The sequence below is a fragment of the Bubalus kerabau genome, chromosome 2, assembly GCF_029407905.1.
Source record: "Bubalus kerabau isolate K-KA32 ecotype Philippines breed swamp buffalo chromosome 2, PCC_UOA_SB_1v2, whole genome shotgun sequence".
NCBI lineage: Eukaryota > Metazoa > Chordata > Mammalia > Artiodactyla > Bovidae > Bubalus > Bubalus kerabau.
Genome location: NC_073625.1, coordinates 126,539,390 through 126,548,868, shown reverse-complemented (window position 1 = coordinate 126,548,868; position 9,479 = coordinate 126,539,390). Strand labels below are relative to the sequence as shown.

General features: G+C 38.5%; 1 protein-coding gene across 5 annotated transcripts in view; it reads left to right on the top strand.

Moving 5' to 3' along the window:
- Positions 1–9,479, top strand: part of RTP1 (receptor transporter protein 1) — a 49,744-nt gene that overhangs the window by 2,093 nt on the left and 38,172 nt on the right. Inside the window, exon 3 of one of the 5 annotated variants that reach the window (XR_008710461.1) lies at positions 1,538–3,093. The exons of 3 other annotated variants lie outside the window; for them this stretch is intronic. The gene's annotated coding sequence lies outside the window, so the exon portion shown is untranslated. Of the gene's footprint in view, positions 1–272; positions 922–1,537; positions 3,094–9,479 lie in introns of those variants that run through there. One more of the 5 variants, XR_008710462.1, reaches the window with a different exon arrangement.

Below are 9,479 nucleotides of genomic sequence, written 5' to 3'. Positions count from 1 at the left end.
ACACAGATTAAATCATATAACAGTAGAATAGGTGTCCTGTAAATACTCTGATATTGTTTTTATATAATTACACGTGGATTAATCACATAGATCTTTTTTACCATACTCAGAAGTCGGTACATTTTCAAATCTGGGAAAAAAAGATGGAGCCAGGATAAACACCAGCCATCCCAGGCACCAACCAAAGTGCTTAGTCGAATAAGTCCTGCTGCCACCTGTGTTCAGATACTTCTGCAGAGAATTTACAGTCATTATGCTATTAATTTCTATAGGACATCTTTCAAGAGGAGGTACCAGGCAGCTTGTTCAAGTGAGAGTATGGGTGTGGCTTGGTTCTCAGCATCAGCCCACCCACTGGCAGCCTTGGACATGTCAGTTCAAAGTCACTTTCCAATACTGGCTCATCAATTGTAACAAATGTACAATGCTAATATATCATGTTTAATGATAGAGGAAACTGGATATGGGGACATTTTACCCTCAGTTTTTTTCTGTAAAGCTAGAATTTCTTTATAGTCTTTAAATTTTTAAAAAGTCAATTTCATATTGATTAAGAAGATATGGTTAATAACGACCTTTCCAACTTGACTCATAAAAGAATTGTGAGCCCAATCCAATACATAAGGGTTGAATTTTACTGAACTATATTTCTTTAAAAAGCTTACACCACTTTATAAAAATCCTCTAGGATAGTTATTAAAAAAGAAAACCAAACCAAAAAACCCATGACTTTGAATCTCAGGGATGAACTGGGTGCCTAAGAATCTGCATTTTAGTAATCACCCAATTACCCAATTCTGAGCTTAAGGATATCACTTTAGGTTGTCACAATTCATCAGATTGAAGAAAAAAAAAAGCATATCCTTATTTAACTCATGCAAAGGTGGAAATTTTGAAAGATGTTGGTAAATGAAATTAACATAACATGACTTAAATTTGTTGATAAATCTCACCTTAATTTCTTTCATTTAATGATAACTTATTTTCTTACAGTTTGAGTTTTAACTTTGAAAAATATTTAAACCATATGTCAGTCTTCTACTTTTTACTTTTTTGGATTGAAACAAAGCATCCTAGTCATTTCAAATAGTGAACAAAATATTAAAAAAATTTTTTTATAGACAAGATTTCCTTATGCAGGCTAAGACATTCAAACTCTTATCTGTTGTTAATGTGAGATTTAAAAATACCATTGAAAGTTGTTCTCTTAGTTTTGGTAATTAATTCTACAATGCTCCTGAGTTGTGATGTTTTTCTAAGAGTACTATTGATAAATGATGTGACCAGCTGATCCTACTAACCAACTGCAGCTGATATTCAAAAAATGCCATCAAAATGTGTTTTTTAAAATTGTTCTGAAACAATTTGTGTATCAAATGTTAACAATTCCATTTTATCTATTTTCAGTAATTTTACAAAAAAAATTACCCTCTTTTTTGAAATATCAAAAAATTTCATATTTTGAGGTAATTGTACATACATTCATGTGCAGTTGTAAGAAATAATTACACAGAGATCCTCTGTGCCCTTTACCCAGTTTTTCCCAAAGGTAACATCTTACAAAAGTATACTACAATATCACAACCAGGATGTTGAGATTGATGTAGTCAAGATACAGAACATTTCATCACCAGAAGAATCCCTTCTGTTGCTCCTTAATGGTCATACCCACTTTCTACTTGTCCCCACTCCCACCTTTAATCCATGATAACTACTATAACTAATTTGTTCTCTATTTCTATAATCATGTAATTTCAGGATTGTAATATAGATGGAAACAGTTTATAACCTTTGGGGATTGGCATTTTTTAAGCAGTATAATTATCTGGAGATTCATCTCCATTGTTTCCTGTATCAATAGTTTGTGCCTTTTTGTTGCTGAGTAGTATTCCATGTTGGATATACCACAATGTAGCCAACTGAAGGACATCTGGGCTGATTCCAGTTTTTGGTCTTTACAAATGAAGTTGCTATGTACATTTGTGTACAGGTTACTGTGTGATAAATGCCCAGAAATGCAATTGCTGAATTGCATAGTAAATGCATGTTCAGTTTTTCAGAAACTGCCAAACTGCTTTCCAGGATGGCCATACGATTTTATAGTCCCATTGGCAAGCTATGAGTCATCCAATTTCTTTGCATTCTCACCAGCAGTTGGTGTTGTCAACATTTTGAATTTTAGTTATTCTGATAGGTAGTGTTATCTCACTGTGGTCTAAATTTGCATTTCTCAATAATGTTGAACACCTTTCCTGTACTGATTTGCAATCTGTGTGTTCTATTCAGTGAATTGTCTCTCCGTTGGATTTTTTGGGTTTTTTTCATAGTTGGGTTTTTCCCTCCAGCTTTATTAAAGTGAAATTGACAAATGAAATTGTAAGATATTTAAAGTATACCACAAAATGGCTTAATATTTCATCATGAAAGCTTTCTTCCCATTGAATTAATTAACACATCCATCACATATGTACCTTTTTTGGGGGGTAAGGGGGTGGTAATATTTAAGTTCTACTCTCTGAAAAAATTTCAATGATACAACACAGTGTTATCAACTGTAGACACCATGCTATACCTCAGATCCTCTGACCTTATTCATCTTATAACTGAAAGTTTGTTCCCTTTTACCAACCTGTCCCTATTTTACTGTTGCATTTTGAGAGCTTTTAAAATACATTCTAATTAGTAGCTCTTTGTCAGATATGTGTCTTGCAAATATTTTTCTCCCATTCTGTAGCTGTTTTTTCATCCTCTTACAAAGTCTTTCACAGAGCGAACATTTTAGCTTAGTTCTGTCACATTATTTAATTTTATGTTTTAGTATTTTAATATCTACCATGCAATGTGTTTTGTAATTTTTTGAATGTATATGTTTATTCTAATACTTTGAACATTATTTATTTTTGATCTAACAATTATTGTTATAACTGTAACTTAAAATAAAACCTTTAATCCTATGTCTGTTTAGACAGAATCTAACTCCACACTGTGAGTAATCACAAATTATATATCCTTTTGCTTCAGTTTTACCCCTCCATTCAATATTAGTTACCATTTTTCTTAGCATTTACCTTTGTACTGCTAAATAAACTTCCTTTAATTTCACTTGATTTATTAGTTTCCAATTATATCTTTTGAAGGCTTGCTATAAAGTGTGAGTGAACGCAGCAAATATTAATACTTACTTATTCTCCAAAATCTCTTCTCAAATCGGTTATATATGTTGTTCCCATGCAGTCAGGATTATTGCATTTACATTCTGCATTATTACCATAGTCCCCACCTTTGCTTTCATCTTTGTCCTACAGTCGGAGAAGGCAATGACACCCCACTCCAGTACTCTTGCCTGGAAAATCCCATGGACAGAGGAGCCTGGTAGGCTGCAGTCCATGGGGTCGCTAAGAGTCGTACATGACTGAGCGACTTCACTTTCACTTTTCTCTTTTATGCATTGGAGAAGGAAATGGCAACCCACTCCAGTATTCTTGCCTGGAGAATCCCAGGGATGGCAGAGCCTGGTGGGCTGCTGTCTATGGGGTCACACAGAGTCGGACACAACTGAAGTGACTTAGCATTAGCATTGTCCTACAGTAAAGTAGATCAATCTCAGTGCCAGTCCTTATTGTCTTTCTCACTTATCTCCTGGCTGACTGAAGTTCATCTAGTATTTTCTACAAGAAGGGCTCATCAGATGTTCCAGATGTTTATTTCTTGCCTTTTCCCTCAGTGACATTTTACTAGTGTGTTAGTCTTTGCTTACAATTTCTCTTGAGGATTGATAAGCATTGCTCCATTATTTTCTGGTATGGAAATTTGCTCTTGGGAAATCTGAGACCAGCCTTATTTTTCTCCTTTGAAAATGACTTAGTATTTTTGCATAACTCCCCAAAGAATTCTTTGTCTTTGAAGCTCAGTAGCTTAGCTTTGCAGTATGTCTCTGTGTTACTTTTCCTGGGACATTGTGTGTCCTTGCAATTTTGCAATCAAATTTTAATTTTTTTTAAAAAATATCATGGTGAAATAGTCATAGTTTTCAAGTTGTCTAAAACAGATTTTTTTTTTCTCCTGGTAAATGTCCTTCAAATCCTGTTTGTTTTCTTTTCCTCTCTTATTTTTAATAAGATATTTGCAGTTTTGGTGATCTCTTGGTGGGCTCATTTTTGACAGAGATGAGTTTTTTCTGTATCAGATATTTACAATATTTCCAGGAGATTCCACATGGAGGTGCAGCCAGGCCTACATTTTAAGTTAGCAGAAGTTTTCTTTTGGTTCTGAATTTTAAGAGGGTTTTAATGGGTTTTTACAGCCTTTAGTTCTTACTAATGATGGAAAAAGGCAGCTACAGGGGTTTTCACTTAAGTCTCTGTTCTCCCTGCACCACACAAGGTAGACTGTTACCTGAAATTATGTCTTGTTGTTGTAATTCAGTTTTACCTTTTCCACTTTTTACCTCAAAACCAAGTCCAGGGAACCTGCCATTGTATACTATATCCCTTCAGTTCCAAAAAAAAAAAAAAAGTTCGATTTTTGCAATTTAGAGCATGCACCTGTCCTTAGAAGGTGGGCTTTATGTACTTCATGATCTATTTCTGATCATGTAGGCATTCTCTCCTTCACTCTTTCACATACTCCTCATGTAATTCCAGTTCACTGGAATTCTCCCCAATCCTTCCTGTTTCCTCTAGTTTTGTGCATAGAGGTTTCAGCAATCTCCTACTTTCTTTGAAGGAAGAGTTTGCATTTCTGCCTCTCTTCCTACTGGTTGCTTTTAGATTCCTTTCCAAGGAAAGGAAGAAATGGAAACTTTATGCCCCATCTTCAAACCAGAGGTCCTTACATTAAATTCTTACCTGGCTGAAGTTTAGTCAGTTGTAGCTTCCAGCCATAATAACTTGCTGGAGACATTCTGGATGCACAAAGAAACAGGAGTATGCAAGGGAAATGTGGCTGGTGAGAAATTTCCAGTGGTGGATATTTCTCTTATTGCATGTCTCCTTTTCAATATCTATATGGTGACTCTTCCCTGATCTTTGTCCTTTTCTGATGAGATAAAGGGTCCTGTTCATAATGTACATAGATGAAGGATGGTTTTTTAAGGTCCCCCATTACCTGTGTGATATGTGGTATCTCAGCCTTTGTTGTCTCTTCAGTTCCCATTTCATTTGTGAACCACCTGAAAATACCCTGCCGTCAGCCATGAATCTGCTGTACCTCATATCTTCTTCCAGCAGTGTACTTAATGTTTCCTACCTCCTAGAAACACGTGAAAGGAAACCAATACAAAGACACTTCAGTTTATGACACTGGAGGCAAAGCCTTACAATCTGCTCATTATGAAGGGATTTTTCCTCTTTGGAATCCTTCCTTGGCTGCTTTTGTAGGTCAACAGATTTCCCCCAAATCATCAAACTAAAAATTCCCTTACCCCTACTACCTTGCATGAGAGAAAAAGAATTTTTCGAGACATTGTATGTCTGAAAACATCTTTATTCCTCCCTCATTTTAATTAAGAAATTGGTTGGGTATAAGCTTCTAGGTTGAATACAATTTTATCTCAGAATGTTGGAGGTGTTACTTCATTTGCTAGCTTCGAAGACTGTGGAGAAATCCAATGCCTGATTCTTGAACTTGTGAACTTCCCCATCTCTGGGGAATTTTAGGATATTTTCTTTATTACTACTATTCTGAAATTTCATCATAATGTCTTACTGTGGTTCCTTTTATTGTTAAAGTGCCACACTTCTGTTGGTTCCCTTAAATCAACAAATCTGTGGTTTTCAGCTTTGGAAAATTATTCCTTTCCGTAATTTTCTTTTTCTGGGAATTTTACTGTTCAAATGTTGAATCTTAGATATAAAAAAATTATTTTACTATGGTCAGGACACAACATGAGAGCTATCCTCTTAACAAATTGTTAAGGATACAAGTTGTTGTTGACTATAGGTACAGTGCTGTACAGCAATCTCTTGCTTAACTGAAACTTTATGCCCATTGATTAGTAACTCCCCATATCCCCCTCCTCTTAGCCCCCCACAATTCTTCTCTTTGATTTTGTGAATTTGATTATTTCAGATACCTCAAATGAGTAGAACTGATCTCAGAGAGTCCACAGTGAGCACTGGCGTAAAGAGGGATCTTAATTCCCTGTTCAGGAAGTGAACCTGGGTAGCCTGGATGAAACCCTGAAAGCCTAGCCATCAGACTAGCAAGAGCTAGAGGCCAGAAGCTGTTTTTCCCTGGATCTTTGCCCCCAGTGAAAAATGCATTTCTTATGGAGGCAAAATGGAGAAGGAAATGGCAACCCACTCCAGTATTCTTGCCTAGAGAACCCTGTGGGCAGAGGAGCCTGGTGGGCTGCTGTCCAAAGGGTCGCACAGAGTTGGACATGACTGAAGCGACTTAGCATGCATGTATGCATTGGAGAGGGAAATGGCAACCCACTCCAGTATTCTTGCCTGGAGAATCCCAGTGATGGGGGAGCCTGGTGGGCTGCTGTCTATGGGGTCACACAGAGTCAGACACGATTGAAGTAACTTAGCAGCAGCGGCAGCAGCATGGAGGCAAAAACTATGAATGCAGGTACAAAGTTTATTATTAGAGACACAGCACAACAATAAGCGGGAGAGCACACAGAAAACAGTTAAGATAGAAGCAAGACAGAGATGCACACCTGGAGAGAAAGGGTGTGGGCATCCCCTTAAATGAGGAGGAGCATGGGAAAGAGGCAGTTAAATCATTTATAAAGGGCAGTTCTTCCAGGTCTTTGTTTACCTTTGGCCAGTTATCTAGTTTCTTTCTCCACACCTGATCTGCCCTAGGACCTCCCCCCTCCTGCCACACGTATGCACAGCTTTTGTCCAGGATAGATTCTAGCCCAGAGACCTATGGGATCACATATTAGCATCACATATTATGGGGTGGTGCCTCCTGCTTTTGACTCTGAAGGAGGCTTTCTGAGTATGTGAAATATCTCTTACTCCAAGGATGGGAAATATATGACCTCCTGATGCATTACTGAAACAAGGTTCTTGCCTCTCTGTTCTTGCCATGATTGCTATTTTAAGGTGTCCACAGGAGACAAAGCCTGGCTAGTTACCTTATTTCAGTCATTACTTCCATTTCAGAGAGCAAACAGGAGGCTGGTTGTAAATATATAACCTGGAGCCCACCTATCCCCTGTTTCATGAAATGTAAACAGGAGGCTAGTTGTAAGTGTCTGGCCTGAGGCCCATCTTTTTCTTGCTCCAATGTAAACAGGTGGCCAGTTGCAAATGTCTAGCCTGGGGTCCATCTATCTCCTGCTTCAGAATCACACATCATTTCTGTGACTGGCTTATTTCTGTGACTGGCTTATTTACATTAGCATTACTGTTCTCAATGTCTCTCTGTCTGACCATAAAAAAGGCTGAGCACCAAAGAACTGATGCTTTCAAACTGTGGTGCTGGAGAAAACTCTTGAGAGTCCCTTCAACTTCAAGGAGATCAAACCAGTCAATTCTAAAGGAAATCAACGCTGAATATTTATCAGAAGGACTGATGCTGAAGCTGACGCTCTAATACTTTGGCACCTGATGCAAAGAGCTGACTCACTGGAAAAGGCTCTGATGCTGGGAAAGATTGAGGGCAGGAGGAAAAGGGGTGAATAGAGGATGAGATGTTTGGATGGCATCATCGACTTAACAGACATGAGTTTGAGCAAACTCTGGGAGATAGTAAACGACAGGGAAGCATGGAGTGCTGTAGTCCATGGGGTCGCAAAGAGTTGGACACGACTGAATGACTGAACAACAACAATTCTTGCTTGGGCCCCAGTCCTGCCTTTCATAGCTCTGTCTATGAAAGCCCACAGGTAAAAACCTCTCTCCTGACACCAAATGTCTCTTATTTCTTTCTTTTCCACTGTCATATTCTAGCTGCAGCCCACTGTAAGGCTGAGCCCCCCATCCCCCCGCCAAAGTCTCAGGGCTGACTGCCCAACCCTTCAATTCCCCTGGCCAAAGGCAATTCCTCTTATTCTTCTAGATTTGCTATTTCATATTTCTTCCTAGGAACTCTGTGGTTTCCTTTTACACTCTGTCTTAAACTCTCTTCACCTCTTTCTGTTACTCCCTTCATCTTTTCTCCCTTCTTTCTTTTTTTCCCTCTTGACTACTGACCTTAGGAGGTCAGTACTTATTCTAACACTACTTCCTTTAAACATTTCTTTCTGGACTTTCCTGGTTCTTTCTCTTTTTATCCCCTCTTTCAGTCTCTCTTCCTTTCTTCTATAAGTTCAAACTTCTCTTTGCTACTTTATTTCTTAGTCTCTATTTCTTTCTGCCTCTCTCTGTGTGTTTCTCTTTCTTGCTCACATTCTTAACCTCTTTTCTTTTCCTTTTGCTGAAAAAAACCTTAATGTGAAACATAAACATATGTAAAAGAAGGGCATAAATCATTAACCATTTGTGGTTAATGGGGCATAAACCTTTAAAGTTTAGCAAGTAATTATAAATTGGGCACCTATGTAACTTCTGCAAAGGTGGCAAATAGATTAATGCTAGGATTCATAGCCTTCAGTATGTACCATCCTGACCACAAATACTTCAATCTTCACAAGCCTCGGTTTTGTATATCAGTTTCTTGCTTTTCTTTAGAGTGTGAGCACTTCTGTGTGTCTCCCAAACAGTGGAGTTTAGTTTTCCCTATTTTTGAATGGTATCGCCATGGAATCATACTGTATATATTCTTGCATGTCTTTCTTCTTTCACATTGGGTTTGTAAGATTTATCAATATTGATGCTTGTAGCTATAATTCATTCATTTACATTGATTCTTATTATTCATTGGATGGACATGCTGCTGCTGATACTGCTGCTGCTAAGTCACTTCAGTCGTGTCCGACTCTGTGCGACCCCATAGATGGCAGCCCACCAGGCTCCCCCGTCCCTGGGATTCTCCAGGCAAGAACACTGGAGTGGGTTGCCATTTCCTTCTCCAATGCATGGAAGTGAAAAGTGAAAGTGAAGTCGCTCAGTCATCTCCGACTCTTAGCAACCTCATGGACTGCAGCCCACCAGGCTCCTCTGTCCATGGGATTTTCTAGGCAAGAGTACTGGAGTGGGGTGCCATCGCCTTCTCCATGGACATGCTGAGATTTATTCAACTATCTGACATCAAATTGTAATTTTCAGACGTCTTGGTTTGCCTTTAAAAATAAGGGCTGGATTTGCTGCCCCCTTGTGTCTTTCAACAACTATAACCACATCATTGTATAGATCTTACTCTTCACCGGCAAAGCTCCCAAAATCCGAGTTTCACCAGGCCAGCTCGCTCAAATTACACCTGGGGGCTGAGGAGACCACACCTTTCAGCTGCAAAGAGTTCTGAGGGAGAGGCCTTTATGACCAGCACAAAGCTCAGTGCTAACTCTATTGAGGTTTGAGTTACCAGGTCTGAAAGTGGGGAGGTGCCCAGGTGCCTAAAAGAATGTTTTTCAAAAAGAT